Consider the following 14,615-nt stretch of genomic DNA (forward strand, 5'->3'; position numbering starts at 1 on the left):
GAAGATCCAGGATTTCTCTGAATCTTTACCTTAGCAACTCCAGGATCAGCTTCACGCTCTGGTTCAAAAAGGCCTGGATGCTGGCAAGCATGAAGTCCGCGCTTTGTATGACATTTTTGACACTGCCTCCAGGGTGTCTGCAGAGGGGATTAGTGCAAGAAGGTGGGACTGGCTGAATTCCTCCGACTTAAGACCAGAGGTTCAGGACAGGTTGGCTGAGCTACCCTGTGCTGGTGATAACCTCTTTGGGGACAAAATTCAGGAGTCTGTGGTGCAGCTAAAGGACCACCATGAAACGCTGCGTCAACTTTCTTCAGTGCCTTCTGATTTCTCATCCACATCTAAGAGGACTTTCAGGTGAGACTCTAAGTGGCCAGCCTACAAGTCAAGGAAATATTATCCTCTTGCTTCTCGAGGTCGCCCATCCAGACCTTACCAGAAAGGTCAGTCCAGACACTCCCGGCCTCAGAAGGCACAGCCAGCCCCTCAGCCCGGACCAGCATCAAGATTTTGACTCCTTCCTGGAGAGCATATGCCAACCTCCTCTACCATCAGTACCCGTTGGCGGTCAGTTGAGCCACTTCACCAACATATGGCACATGATCACCACAGATCAGTGGGTACTTGCTGTGGTGTCTCAAGGTTAACACCTCAACTTCCTTACTGTACCAGCGGACTCCCCACCTTGGCTGATGTGGGGATCGTCTGACCACTCTCCCCTTCTCAATCAGGAGGTTTCCACCCTCCTCGAATCCAGGGCAATAGAACCAGTGCCCCTCTCCCAACAGGGGCAGGGGTTCTATTCCCGGTATTTCCTCATACCAAAAACGTCAGGTGGCGTATGTCCAATTCTGGACCTTCGTGCCTTAAACAAATATCTAGAAAGGTAAAAGTTCAAGATGGTAAATTTGGGCTCTCTACTTCCTCTTCTGCAAAGAGGAGATTGGCTTTGCTCTCTGGATCTCCAAGACGCATACACACACATCTCGATCACTCCATCTCATCGCAAATTCCTGCGATTCCTGGTCGGCCCACACTTCCAGTACTGAGTGCTGCCATTTGGCCTGGCATCTGCTCCGCGAGTCTATACCAAGTGCCTCATAGTAGTAGCAGCCTACCTCAGGAGTCAAGGTGTCCATGTCTACCCTTATCTCGACGATTGGTTGATAAGGGCTCCAACTCAGCAAGCCGCATTGGCGTCTTGCGTCTCACTCTGCATACTTTGGTCTCCCTAAAGTTTCTAATCAACTATCCCAAATCCAGGATAGTTCCATCTCAAACCCTATCCTTTATAGGGGGCCAACCTGGATACTATACAGGCAAAAGCTTTCCTCCCTCAGGATTGAGCTTTTAGTGATGTGAATCTTTTTTGACGATTTAAAATATCGTCCGATATATTTTAAATCGTCAAAAATCGTTAGAGGCGTGATACAATAGGAATTCCCCCGATTTATCATCAAAAATCGTAAATCGGGGGAAGGGGGAGGGGGGAGGGGAAGGGGGACGGCGGGAAAACTGGCAAACTAAAACAACCCTAAAACCCACCCCGACCCTTTAAAATAAATCACCCACCCTCCCGAACCCCCCCCAAAATGTTTTAAATTACCTGGGGTCCAGTGAGGGGGTCCCGGTGTGATCTTCCACTCTTGTTTGTTGATGTACCACATCGCCACCTGATTGTCGGTTTGAATCAGGATGGCCTTGTTGGAAAGGCAATCCTGAAAAACCCTGAGGGCATATCTGATCGCCCGAAGCTCCAAGAAATTTATCTGGTGTTTGGCTTCCTCTGGAGACCAGGTTCTGAAGACCAGGTTCCCTGAGTCTGCAGGTTGCCGACATGAGCACCCCACCCTAGGTTGGAGGCATCTGTTGTCAAGGTGATTTGAAGTTCTGGAGCCTGAAATGGAAGGCCTTGAATTAGACGGGTGTATTGCATCCACCAGGCTAGCGACAGGCAGAGCTGCTTGGTAACGTGTACAATGCTGGACATAAAACATAAGAAATTGCCAAGCTGGGTAAGACTAAGGGTCCATCAAGCCCAGCATCCTGTTTCCAACAGAGGCCAAACTAGGCCACAAGAACCTGGCAATTACCCAAACACTAAGAAGATCCCATGCTACTGATGCAATTAATAGCAGTGGCTATTCCTTTTTTTTTATTGCCGTATTGCAAAATGGCGCCGGCCATACAGCCAGAGGAAGCCAAACACCAGATAAATTTCTTGGAGCTTCGGGCGATCAGATATGCCCTCAGGGTTTTTCAGGATTGCCTTTCCAACAAGGCCATCCTGATTCAAACCAACAATCAGGTGGCGATGTGGTACATCAACAAACAAGGGGGTACGAGATCCTACCTCCTGTGTCAGGAAGCTGCACAGTTATGGGTGTGGGCCCTTTCCCACTCAATGTACCTCAGAGCCACCTACTTGGCGGGCATGGACAATGTATTGGTGGACAGCTTGAGTCGCATGTTTCATCTGCACGAGTGGTCTCTCAACCCCATGGTAGCAGACTCAATATTCCAATGTTGGGGTTACCCTCACATAGACCTCTTTGCGTCAGTCCATAACTGCAAAGCAGAAAACTTCTGCTCCCTCACGAGCAGCCACCACTCGCAGCCAAACGACGCTTTCGCCCTCTCGTGGGCCAATGGTCTCATCTATCTGTACTCTCCACTTCCACTCATATTGAAGACTCTCATGAAGTTAAGGAGGGACAAAGGCTTAATGATTCTAATAGCCCCTCACTGGCCGCCACAGGTGTGGTTTCCTATCCTCCAAGATTTATCAATACGCCGGCACATTCCTCTGGAGAAGGATCCACTTCTGATAACTCAGAACAACGGGTACCTGCACCACCCCAACCTCCAGGCCCTGCCCTGACTGCCTGGATGTTGTAAGGTTAATACTCCAACCCCTTAACCTTTCAGAGTCGGTGTCCCGAGTCCTGGTAGCTTCACGAAAGCCTTCCATGAGGAAGTCTTATCATTCTAAATGGAAGAGGTTTACAGTCTGGTGCACTTCCATGTCCATAGACCCCTTCACTTGTTCCACTGCGAAGTTTCTGGACTATCTCTGGCACCTGTCAGTCAGGCCTCAAAACTTCCTCTATCAGAGTGCATGTTAGTGCGGTAGTGGCGTTCCACAAGGGCGTAGGTTATGTCTCTATTTCGACACAACCCTTAGTAGCATGCTTCATGACAGGCTTGCTCCATCTCAAACCTCCACTGAACCCTCCGGCCCCTTCTTGGGACCTTAAAGTATTATTGGGGCGGCTCATGAAACCTCCGTTTGAGCCTCTCCACTCCTGTGACCTTCGTTATCTCACCTGGAAAGTGGTTTTCCTTCTCGCTATCACGTCCAATCGCAGAGTTAGTGAATTGCAGGCATTAGTTACCTACCCACCTTACACTAAAATTCTGCATGACAGGGTAGTGCTCCACACTCACCCTAAATTTTTACCAAAGGTAGTATCGGAATTTCATATTAATCAATCCATAATCATACCTACTTTCTTTCCCAGGCACCATTCAAACCCAGGAGAACAGGCTCTACATTCCTTGGACTGTAAACTTGCTCTAGCCTTCTATCTGGAGTACACTTCAGCCCATAGGAAGTCCACCCAATTGATTGTTTCTTTTGATACCATCAAATTTGGGAATCCTGTGGGAAAACAAACCCTCTCCTCCTGGTTAGAGGACTGTATCTCCTTTTGGTAATAGCAAGCAGGCATTCCGCTGCAAGACCGTGTGAAGGCACACTCTATCAGGGCCATGGCGACATCAGTAGCGCATCTCCGTTCGGTGCCACTTGCTGACATTTGTAAGGCTGCTACCTGGATTTCTCTCCATACCTTTGCAGCCCGTTATTGCTTAGATAAGGCTGGCAGGCAAGATTCCATCTTTGGCCAGTCTATTCTACGCAACTTGTTTTCAGTTTAACTTCTCAACATCCTTCTACCGACCCGTTCAGGGTTCAGGATGCCCTCCTAACCAAAATTACACCCCTGTTGTGCCTGTTTGCACGTCTTTGGGTGCATTTGGTGCATTGTTCGGGCATCCTCAGCTCGGTACTCACCCACATGTGAGGACTATCATCCTACTTGTCCTGTGAGAAAGCAGAGTTGCTTACCTATAAAAGATGTTTTCACAGGACAGCAGGATGTTAGTCCTCATGAAAACTGCCCGCCACCTCTCGGAGTTGGGTTCGCTTATGATTTCTTATTTTATTTTTCGCACATATTTTTTGCTATAAACGATACTGAAGGGGGACCCTTGCTGGATGCAGGGTTAATATCATGCTGGGCATTCCCAGTAGGTGCCAGTCAAAGTTCTAGAAACTTTGACAAAAGTGTTCCGTGATTGGACTCCAACCTGATGATGTCACCCATATGTGAGGACTAACATCCTGCTGTCCTGTGAGAACACCTGTTACAGGTAAGCAACTCTGCTTTCCAGAAGCCTCCACCATGACAACCCAGGTCTCAAAAGCCACAGCCACCTGTGCAACCTGGTCTTCCCTCGGGGCTTTGACTCCCCGCTAGAGAGCGATTGTCATCTTCCTCCTCTGCCATCTCTGCCGGTCGGCGGCCGGCTCTGCCACTTCACCACTATGTGGCTAAAGATCACCACAGACCAGTGGGTCCATCTAAACTTCCACTCCATACCGTCAGACTCTCCACCTCGGCCAGGGTGGACTTCCTCCGACCACTCTCATCTCCTGCAAGGAGAAATAATTTCCCTCCGGCAGGCCAATGCCATAGAGCCAGTTCCTCCTTTGCAAAGGGGACAGGGCTACTCCTGATACTTCTTGATACCAAAGAAGACAGGAGGCATTTCGCCCCATTTTGGGACCTTTGTGCCCTAAACAAAACATCTTCGAAGGGAGAAGTTCCGGATGGTAACCTTAGGCTCCCTACTTCTATTACTGCAGGAGGGAGATTGGCCTTTGCTCTCTAGATCTAAAGGGACATGTTACATGCACATTGCAATTACCAACATCTCACAGAAAGTACCTTCGGTTCCTCATTGGAAACCAGCACTTCCAGTACCATGTACTGCCATTCGGCCTGGCGTCGGCCCCTCGTGTCTTCACAAAATGCCTAGCAGTAGATGCCGCATACTTGCGAATACTAGGCACTCACGTCTATCCTTATCTAGATGACTGGTTACTGAAAGCTCAGTCTCCAGAGGCAGTTCTTCACTCCCTCCATCTCACGGTGCAGCTCCTACTGTCCTTGGGATTTCTAATCAATTATCAGTCCAATCTGATTCTATCTCAATCCCTTTCATTTATCGGAGCGGATCTCGACACTGTCCAAGTGAAAGCTTTTCTTCCAGAGACCGAGCTCCATATGTTGGCAGTAAGTACTTGCACTCACTGTACAGTCTCGCCGAACCACGACTGCTCATCATGTCCTCGATTTGTTGGGACATATGGAGTCCTCGGTCCATGTTACCCCAATGGCTCGACTTGCCATGCGAGTAACGCAGTGGACATTAAAATCCCAGTGGTCCCAGGCCCACCATTCACTGTCCAACTTTGTCCATGTCACCAGGGAACTTCGTCTCTCACTGGCTTGGTGCACCCAAGAGCCCCACCTGCTCAAAGGGCTACCGTTTCAGGCTCAAGAACCTCAAATAATTCTGACAACCGATGCTTCCACTCTTGGTTGGGGAGCACATGTCAACCATCTGCAAACTCAGGGAACCTGGTCTGCAGCAGAAGCGCAACATCAGATAAACTTTCTGGAGCTCAGGGCAATCAGATATGCCCTTCTAGCCTTCAAGGACTGCTTATCCAACAGAACAATCCTAATCCAAACAGACAATCAGGTAGCGATGTGGTACATCAACAAGCAGGGTGGGACCGGTTCCTACCTCCTGTGTCAGGAAGTAGCGCAAATTTGGGCTTTCGCTTTCTCTCATTCCATGCTACTGAGAGCGACCTACCTAGCAGGCATGGATAATGTTCTAGCGGACAAACTCAGTCGTACATTTCAGCCCCACCAGTGGTCTCTATACCCCATGGTGGCGGATCAGATCTTTCAGAAGTGAGGGTATCTGAGCATCGAACTCTTTGCATCAGTTCACAATCACAAGGTGGAGCATTTCTGCTCCCTACAACACAGTTGCAAGGCTCCACCGAGGGACACCTTCGCCCTCTCTTGGGCAGTAGGTCTCCTGTATGCCTACCCGCCACTTCCTCTCATCAGCAAGACTCTCGTGAAGCTAAGCCGGCACAAGGGCCTCATGATTCTCATAGCCCCATTCTGGCTGCGTCAGGCATGGTTTCCCATCCTTCGCGATCTCTCAATCCGTCCACTGTTTTGCCTGGGCACGGATCCGTCTCTAATATCTCAGAAGAATGGACAACTGCGCCATCATAACCTTCAGGCTTTGTCACTGACAGCTTGAATGTTGAAAGGCTAATCTTGCGGCCACTCAATCTTTCGGACTCTGTATCCCAGGTCCTGGTAGCTTCACGAAAGCCTTCTACTAGAAGATCTTATCATTCTAAATGGAAAAATATTTTCATTATGGTGCATGTCAAAGGAGTTAGATCCTTTTACCTGCCCCACAACTACGTTTTTAGACTACCTCTGGCATCTCTCGGAGTCTGGTCTACAACATAAGAACATAAGAACATAAGAAAATGCCATACTGGGTCAGACCAAGGGTCCATCAAGCCCAGCATCCTGTTTCCAACAGTGGCCAATCCAGGCCATAAGAACCTGGCAAGTACCCAAAACCTAAGTCTATTCCATGTTACCATTGCTAATGGCAGTGGCTATTATCTAAGTGAACTTAATAGCAGGTAATGGACTTCTCCTCCAAGAACTTATCCAATCCTTTTTTAAACACAGCTATACTAACTGCACTAACCACATCCTCTGGCAACAAATTCCAGAGTTTAATTGTGCGTTGAGTAAAAAAGAACTTTCTCCGATTAGTTTTAAATGTGCCCCATGTTGTGATCCTGCCCGCAAGGAGCGTGGGCAGGCTCTTACCTTCTCACAGCCAGTCGGGCTGCTGACACTGCTGCTTGCTTTCTCCCTGAATCAGCTGGGGCTGTCCCCGCAGCTGTTCCCATGCGGTCGGCTCCTCTGTTCCTGCCTTCCCCCGACGTGCTGCTGCGATCCCGGGCCCTTCAGTCAGCAGGCCGTCTCTGCTGGTGCCTGCTACAGCCCGGGTCCTTGCCTGGCTGAGAAGCCGTCCCTGCCAGTGCCTGCAGCCTGCTACAGCTCTCTACTCTGCCTGCAGTCTTACCTTTCCTCCTGGGGCTGTCTTCACGGCATGGAGCCGTTCCTGCAGTCAGCCCTTCTCCTGCTTCAGTCCTTGCAGCTCTCTGTTCTCTCTGCCGGTGCCTGCAGCCAGCCTTACCTCTCTCTGCTTCTTCCTGCTTCTGTCCTTGCAGCTGGGAGCTGCTCCACTGACCTGCCTTCACCCAGCTCCAGCCCAGGGCTGCTCCACTGCTTCCCTGGCCTTCCACGTGGCTGAGGATGCCACCAGCTTCCAGCTCTTCTCTCCAGCTCCCTAGGGCGTGGGTGCGCACCTCTCTGCTCCTCTTCAAGGGCCAGCCAGGTGTGGCCCCCTGCTGACCCCTCCCTGGGTGTTGTCCACCTCAGCCCTACTAAAGGGCTCAGCTTTCAGTCTGTCTTTGCCTTCGCAAGGAGTTGGTCACTCCTGAGATCCTTCGCTCCAGGAAGTCGTACGTGTTCCAGCACTTCTGCAAGGTCCTATGTTTCTTGTTACCTGTCGGAGCTCCTCGTCCAGTCCTGATGTCTGCCTGCTGTTCCAGTCCCAAGGTCTGTCTCTTGATCCAGTCCTGATGTTCCTGCTGTTCCAGATGTCCATGTTCCAGCCCTGAGGTGTGTCTCCTGTTCCAGTATCTGTGTTCCAGTCCTGATGTTCCTGCTGTTCCAGATGTCCTTGTTCCAGCCCTGAGGTCTGTCTTTATCCTTGTTCCTGATCCTGATGCTTTAACCTGCCTTGAGCTGCCAGGAGTGCAGCGTATCCTTGCCTTGAGCTGCCAGGAGTGCAGCGTATCCTTGCCTTGTGCTGCCAGGAGTGCAGCGAACCTGCTTCCTCTTTCCTGTGCTCTCCCGCTCTCTGCGTGGTCCGCGACCAGCCTTCCAGGGCTGAGTAGGGTGCGCATGAGGCAGGGTGGTCCGCGACTCAGTCCCGCGGGTGGTCTGAATAGGGCGCCCTGAGGGACGGTGCCCATGTCTTCCTTCAGCCCTCGTTCCTGATTCCACCTCTGTGCATCCAGTCCTGAGTCCACGCCTGTGCCTGTCCACGTCTATGCATCCTACACCTCATTCCTGAGTCCACGTCTAAGGATCCTGCATCTATGCCTGAGTCCACGTCTATGGATCCTGCACCTCGTTCCTGAGTCCACGTCTATGCCTGAGTCTACGTCGTTCCTGAGTCTCGTCTGAATCCATGTTCCAGTCTTCGCTGCCCTGGCCTCCATCTGGCCTGCCGCTTCGTGCCGTACCCTGCGGCAGGTCCGAAAGGGCTGGGAACGGTCGGAGGACTGTTCACAAGACCAACATTGCGTTGTTGGGTCTTCCGAAGCGTGCAGGTCCGGAGGAGGGCCTGTCTTCTAGTCTTCACTCAGCTTGCCTCCGTCCAGCCCATGCTCGGGCATGCCTCGCCTCCCGCGGCACCTCTCCAGACCCCTCTGGCGTCGAGCCGCGGCCCAAGGGCACACACATCTCCCAGGAGTGGGATCGCTCTCCTAGCGCTCCCCAACAGATTGCGAAGGCCATGTGTCCGGCGTTCATGTCCTTGTGATGGGCCTGTGCCAAGTTCTGGAGTTTCTTTGCCAAAGGAATTTTTTTTAAAAAAAAAAGGAAAAAAACTTCAGTCCCAGTTTTTTCACTGTGCTTTACCGACCTGCTGGAGGCGCCATCTTATTGAACTTTTGTTTTCCCACCCCACTAGAGGCCTAGCACCTGTTTTCACCAAGTGCCTTCTTGAGACTTTTGCTTAGCCTGGGTACACTTGCTGTACGACCTGCAGGAGGCGCCTGCACCCAGGTTCACCACCATATTCCACGCTGCAGCACCTGGTTCCTGTGTTGCATGACCACCTTGTCCAGAATTTTTTATTTTTTCCCTCCGAGAATGCTTGTTCACCAGCAAGAGGTACCTGCGCAGAAGAGCTTACTCTGCTGAAATGCCTGTGCATCTCGCTCACTGGGTTCACCATGCTTACAAGTGATGCCTACTACATGCCAGCTTGTGGTACACCTCTTCAGACGACCTGCAGGAGGCGCCTGCACCCCATCGGTGGTCATCAGTCCAATGGGGCCTGGAGTGTCTGCCATCTCTTCCAGCTGAACCAGCGGATGTCTTCGTTCTTCCCGCTCAGCCTCTACAGTACTTCTGTTACCACATGCTTGTCTCACTCACCACCCAGAGCATGAGTCCAGCAGCCTCTTCTGGGATCTGCTGCAAGCTTCACCATCCAAGCAAAGGTACTGGTCCAAGTGTGCCTTTCCAAGTAACCTACTGCCAGCTTGCTCTCAAGCCATCCTGAAGATGTCCATCTCTACCGTCAGCCTAGGACCACTCGAGTGTGAGTTAACCGAGTCACATCAAGATTCTGCCCAATCTTAGGGCTCACTCCTAGATGGGAGTCACTGAACTTTTGTTTCTTTGTTCCTCTGCACTTCTCTAACTCTGATTCTCACCACCAGTTACTTGAGCTGCCAGTTCTACCCACCTGAGCATCAGCAATGTCTTCACTAAGGAATCTTATTACCAACTGAAGAACTCCAGCTTACGTGCTTTGCCAAGCATATTTCCATCTGTGACCACCAGCAGTGACTAGCAGTCCATCTGCCCTCGTGCATCTACACCTCACAGGAAGTCACGCTTGCTCATACTGCATATCTTCTAGAGACTGCTATACCATCCGGTCACCAACATTTCCAAGCCTGACCCTCGAATTACTGGTGGGTACCTAACTCAGAGTGCCTCAACATACTTCTAAGCCAACTTGTACCAACTGAGGGATGTCCTCCATCCTTTAGTGAAACCAAGATCATTTCTCGCCACGCCTTGCTCCAGCTCTTCCACCTTGTGTCACTGGAGTCCCAAGTCTCTGGAACCATTAATCAGCGTCTAATCTTCACCTTGCTACTCCACCCTGCACTACTGCTTCAGTCTCAAGTTTTAGGACCTCCATTCAACTCGAGTCTTGGCAGGAATCCTGCCTCTGCCACTTGATCCTTGAACCAAGATGCCATCTTGTGGTTCTGTACCCTACACCCTACTTGACCAGCGCCTTCAACATTCCATGTTCTATGTTTGTCTTGCCTGGACCTTGACCACTTCTGCCTTGTCTTCTGCATCAGTATTCTTCTCGCTACAGTTACTCGCCAAGGAGTACCAGCTCGTCCTTGGATCCTCGCTTGCCCTCGACGGTATGGACTACCGCCTTCTTTTCAAGCTGTTGACAAGAGGCTTGAGGGGGGGCTTTGAGGAGGGGGTACTGTTGTGATCCTGCCCGCAAGGAGCGTGGGCAGGCTCTTACCTTCTCACAGCCAGGCGGGCTGCTGACGCTGCTGCTTGCTTTCTCCCTGAATCAGCTGGGGCTGTCCCCGCAGCTGTTCCCATGCGGTCGGCTCCTCTGTTCCTGCCTTCCCCCGACGTGCTGCTGCGATCCCGGGCCCTTCAGTCAGCAGGCCGTCTCTGCTGGTGCCTGCTACAGCCCGGGTCCTTGCCTGGCTGGGAAGCCGTCCCTGCCAGTGCCTGCAGCCTGCTACAGCTCTCTACTCTGCCTGCAGTCTTACCTTTCCTCCTGGGGCTGTCTTCACGGCATGGAGCCGTTCCTGCAGTCAGCCCTTCTCCTGCTTCAGTCCTTGCAGCTCTCTGTTCTCTCTGCCGGTGCCTGCAGCCAGCCTTACCTCTCTCTGCTTCTTCCTGCTTCTGTCCTTGCAGCTGGGAGCTGCTTCACTGACCTGCCTTCACCCAGCTCCAGCCCAGGGCTGCTCCACTGCTTCCCTGGCCTTCCACGTGGCTGAGGATACCACCAGCTTCCAGCTCTTCTCTCCAGCTCCCTAGGGCGCGGGCGCGCGCCTCTCTGCTCCTCTTCAAGGGCCAGCCAGGTGTGGCCCCCTGCTGACCCCTCCCTGGGCGTTGTCCACCTCAGCCCTACTAAAGGGCTCAGCTTTCAGTCTGTCTTTGCCTTCGCAAGGAGTTGGTCACTCCTGAGATCCTTCGCTCCAGGAAGTCATCCGTGTTCCAGCACTTCTGCAAGGTCCTATGTTTCTTGTTACCTGTCGGAGCTCCTCGTCCAGTCCTGATGTCTGCCTGCCGTTCCAGTCCCAAGGTCTGTCTCTTGATCCAGTCCTGATGTTCCTGCTGTTCCAGATGTCCATGTTCCAGCCCTGAGGTGTGTCTCCTGTTCCAGTATCTGTGTTCCAGTCCTGATGTTCCTGCTGTTCCAGATGTCCTTGTTCCAGCCCTGAGGTCTGTCTTTATCCTTGTTCCTGATCCTGATGCTTTAACCTGCCTTGAGCTGCCAGGAGTGCAGCGTATCCTTGCCTTGTGCTGCCAGGAGTGCAGCGAACCTGCTTCCTCTTTCCTGTGCTCTCCCGCTCTCTGCGTGGTCCGCGACCAGCCTTCCAGGGCTGAGTAGGGCGCGCATGAGGCAGGGTTGTCCGCGACTCAGTCCCGCGGGTGGTCTGAGTAGGGCGCCCTGAGGGACGGTGCCCATGTCTTCCTTAAGCCCTCGTTCCTGATTCCACCTCTGTGCATCCAGTCCTGAGTCCACGCCTGTGCCTGTCCACGTCTATGCATCCTACACCTCATTCCTGAGTCCACGTCTAAGGATCCTGCATCTATGCCTGAGTCCACGTCTATGCCTGAGTCTACGTCGTTCCTGAGTCTCGTCTGAATCCATGTTCCAGTCTTCGCTGCCCTGGCCTCCATCTGGCCTGCCGCTTCATGCCGTACCCTGTGGCAGGTCCGAAAGGGCTGGGAACGGTCGTAGGACTGTTCACAAGACCAACATTGCGTTGTTGGGTCTTCTGAAGCGTGCAGGTCCGGAGGAGGGCCTGTCTTCTAGTCTTCACTCCAGCTTGCCTCCGTCCAGCCCATGCTCGGGCATGCCTCGCCTCCCGCGGCACCTCTCCAGACCCCTCTGGCGTCGAGCCGCGGCCCAAGGGCACACACATCTCCCAGGAGTGGGATCGCTCTCCTAGCGCTCCCCAACACCCCATGCTAACTTCATGGAGTGCCCCCTAGTCTTTCTACTATCCGAAAGAGTAAATAACCTATTCACATCTACCCGTTCTAGACCTCTCATGATTTTAAACACCTCTATCATATCCCCCCTCAGTCGTCTCTTCTCCAAGCTGAAAAGTCCTAACCTCTTTAGTCTTTTTTCATAGGGGAGTTGTTCCATTCCCCTTATCATTTTGGTAGCCCTTCTCTGTACCTTCTCCATCGCAATTATATCTTTTTTGAGATGCGGCAACCAGAATTGTACACAGTATTCAAGGTGCGGTCTTACCATGGAGCGATACAGAGGCATTATGACATATACCGTTTTATTCACCATTCCCTTTCTAATAATTCACAACATTCTGTTTGCTTTTTTGACTGCTGCAGCACACTGAACCGACGATTTCAATGTGTTATCCACTATGACACCTAGATCTCTTTCTTGGGTTCTAGCACCTAATATGGAACTCAACATTGTGTAATTATAGCATGGGTTATTTTTCCCTATATGCATCACCTTGCACTTATCTACATTAAATTTCATCTGCCATTTGGATGCCCAATTTTCCAGTCTCACAAGGTCTTCCTGCAATTTATCACAATCTGTTTGTTGAAAACTTCCTCTATTAGAGTATATGTCAGTGCGGTGGCCGCCTTCCATAAAGGTGCAGGAGATGTGTCTATTTCGACACAACCCTTAGTAGTACACTTTATGAAGGGCTTACTTCACCTCAAGCCCCCTCTCCGTTCCCTGGGCCCTGCTTGGGACCTTAATGTGGATTTAGCGTGACTCATGAAACCTTCATTTGAGCCTCTGCATTCCTGCGAGTTACGACATCTCACTTGGAAAGTCCTTTTCCTTCTAGCTTTGACGTCTGCCCGCAGGATCAGTGAGCTACAGGCACTGGTTACTTACCCCCCTTTGACAAAATTTCTTCATGATCGGGTGGTCCTCCGCACTCATCCTAAATTTCTACCAAAAATTGTTTCTGAGTTTCATTTAAATCAGTCCATTGTTTTTACCAACATTCTTACCAGCACCACACTCACATCCAGGTGAGCGGGCTCTGCATTCCTTACACTGCAAGCGTGTGTTAGCCTTTTATTTGGAACGCCCTGCAGGCCAGAGGAAGTCCACCCAGTTATTTGTCTCCTTTGATGAGATTAAACTGGGGATCCCGGTGGGCAAGCAGATGCTGTCCTCCTGGCTGGTGGACTGTATTTCTTTCTGCTACCAGCAAGCAGGCCTTCCGCTCCAGGGACGTGTAAAAGCGCACTCCATTAGAGTGATGGCAAATTGGGGCAGCCTGTGGGTAAGCAGGCTCTCCTCCTGGTTAGCAGACTGCATATACTTTTTCTATCAGCAAGCAGGCATTCCACTTCAAGACCGTGTTAAAGCACACTCTGTGAGGGCCATGGCGACTTCAGTAGCACACCTACGCTTGGTGCCGCTTCCTGACATTTGCAGGGCTGCTACCTGGAGTTCTCTCCATACCTTTTCAGCCCATTATTGCTTAGACAAGGACAGAAGACAAGATTCCATCTTCGGCCAATCTGTCTTGCACAACCTTTTTACAACTTGACATACCAACACCCTTCCGCCTGTCCGTTAGGGTTCAGGATGCTCTCTACCAAATTCTTCCCCAATCCTTATGCCTATTGCACATCTTGGGTAGATTTGGTGCATTTCTCGGACATCCTCAGCTCGGTACTCACCCATATGTGAAGACTACCATCCTGCTTGTCCTGTGGGAAAGCAAATGTTGCTTACCTGTAACAAGTGTTCTCACAGGACAGTGGGATGTTAGTCCTCACGAAACCCACCCACCACCTTGCGGTGTTGGGTTTGTTTTCTTATTTTATTTTTCGGCACTTCCTGTAGCTTTAAACTAGACTGAAGGGGGACCCCTGCTGGCTGCAGGTTTAGTGCCATGCTGGGCATGCCCAGTAGGTGTCAGTCAAAGTTCTAGAAATTTTGACAAAAGTGTTCCGTGATTGGGCTCCATCCTTGTGATGTCACCCATATGTGAGTCTAACCTGGACGAGGCGGAGTCCCGGAGACCTAGGCACCAATAGGAACCAAAGTCTGACAGGGGGCGCCCGAGCTAGAACAGACTGAAGCCTGAAAGGCCAAGTCCAGGACCTAGACAGTGGTGGTGTCGTAGAACAGGCTGAAGTCAGGGCAGGTGGCAATCAGGGAGCGGTGGCAAGGCAAGGCTGAAGTAAAGTCCAGGAGAGAAGCAATAGCGTAGTCAGGCGAAACAGAGGTCTGGACTAGGAGATGATCAGTAGCATGGTCAGGCGAAGCAGAGGTCTGGACTAGGAGATGATCAGTAGCGTGGTCAGGCAAAGCAGAGGTCTGGACTAGGAGATGATCCA

The 14,615-nt window shown here is 51.4% G+C and overlaps 1 protein-coding gene across 1 annotated transcript in view; it reads left to right on the forward strand.

The window, feature by feature from the left end:
* Window positions 1-14,615, forward strand: part of LOC115079138 (sodium/hydrogen exchanger 10-like) — a 947,289-nt gene that overhangs the window by 126,932 nt on the left and 805,742 nt on the right. The window lies entirely within an intron of this gene.

The sequence above is a fragment of the Rhinatrema bivittatum genome, chromosome 17, assembly GCF_901001135.1.
Source record: "Rhinatrema bivittatum chromosome 17, aRhiBiv1.1, whole genome shotgun sequence".
In the NCBI taxonomy this organism is placed as follows: domain Eukaryota; kingdom Metazoa; phylum Chordata; class Amphibia; order Gymnophiona; family Rhinatrematidae; genus Rhinatrema; species Rhinatrema bivittatum.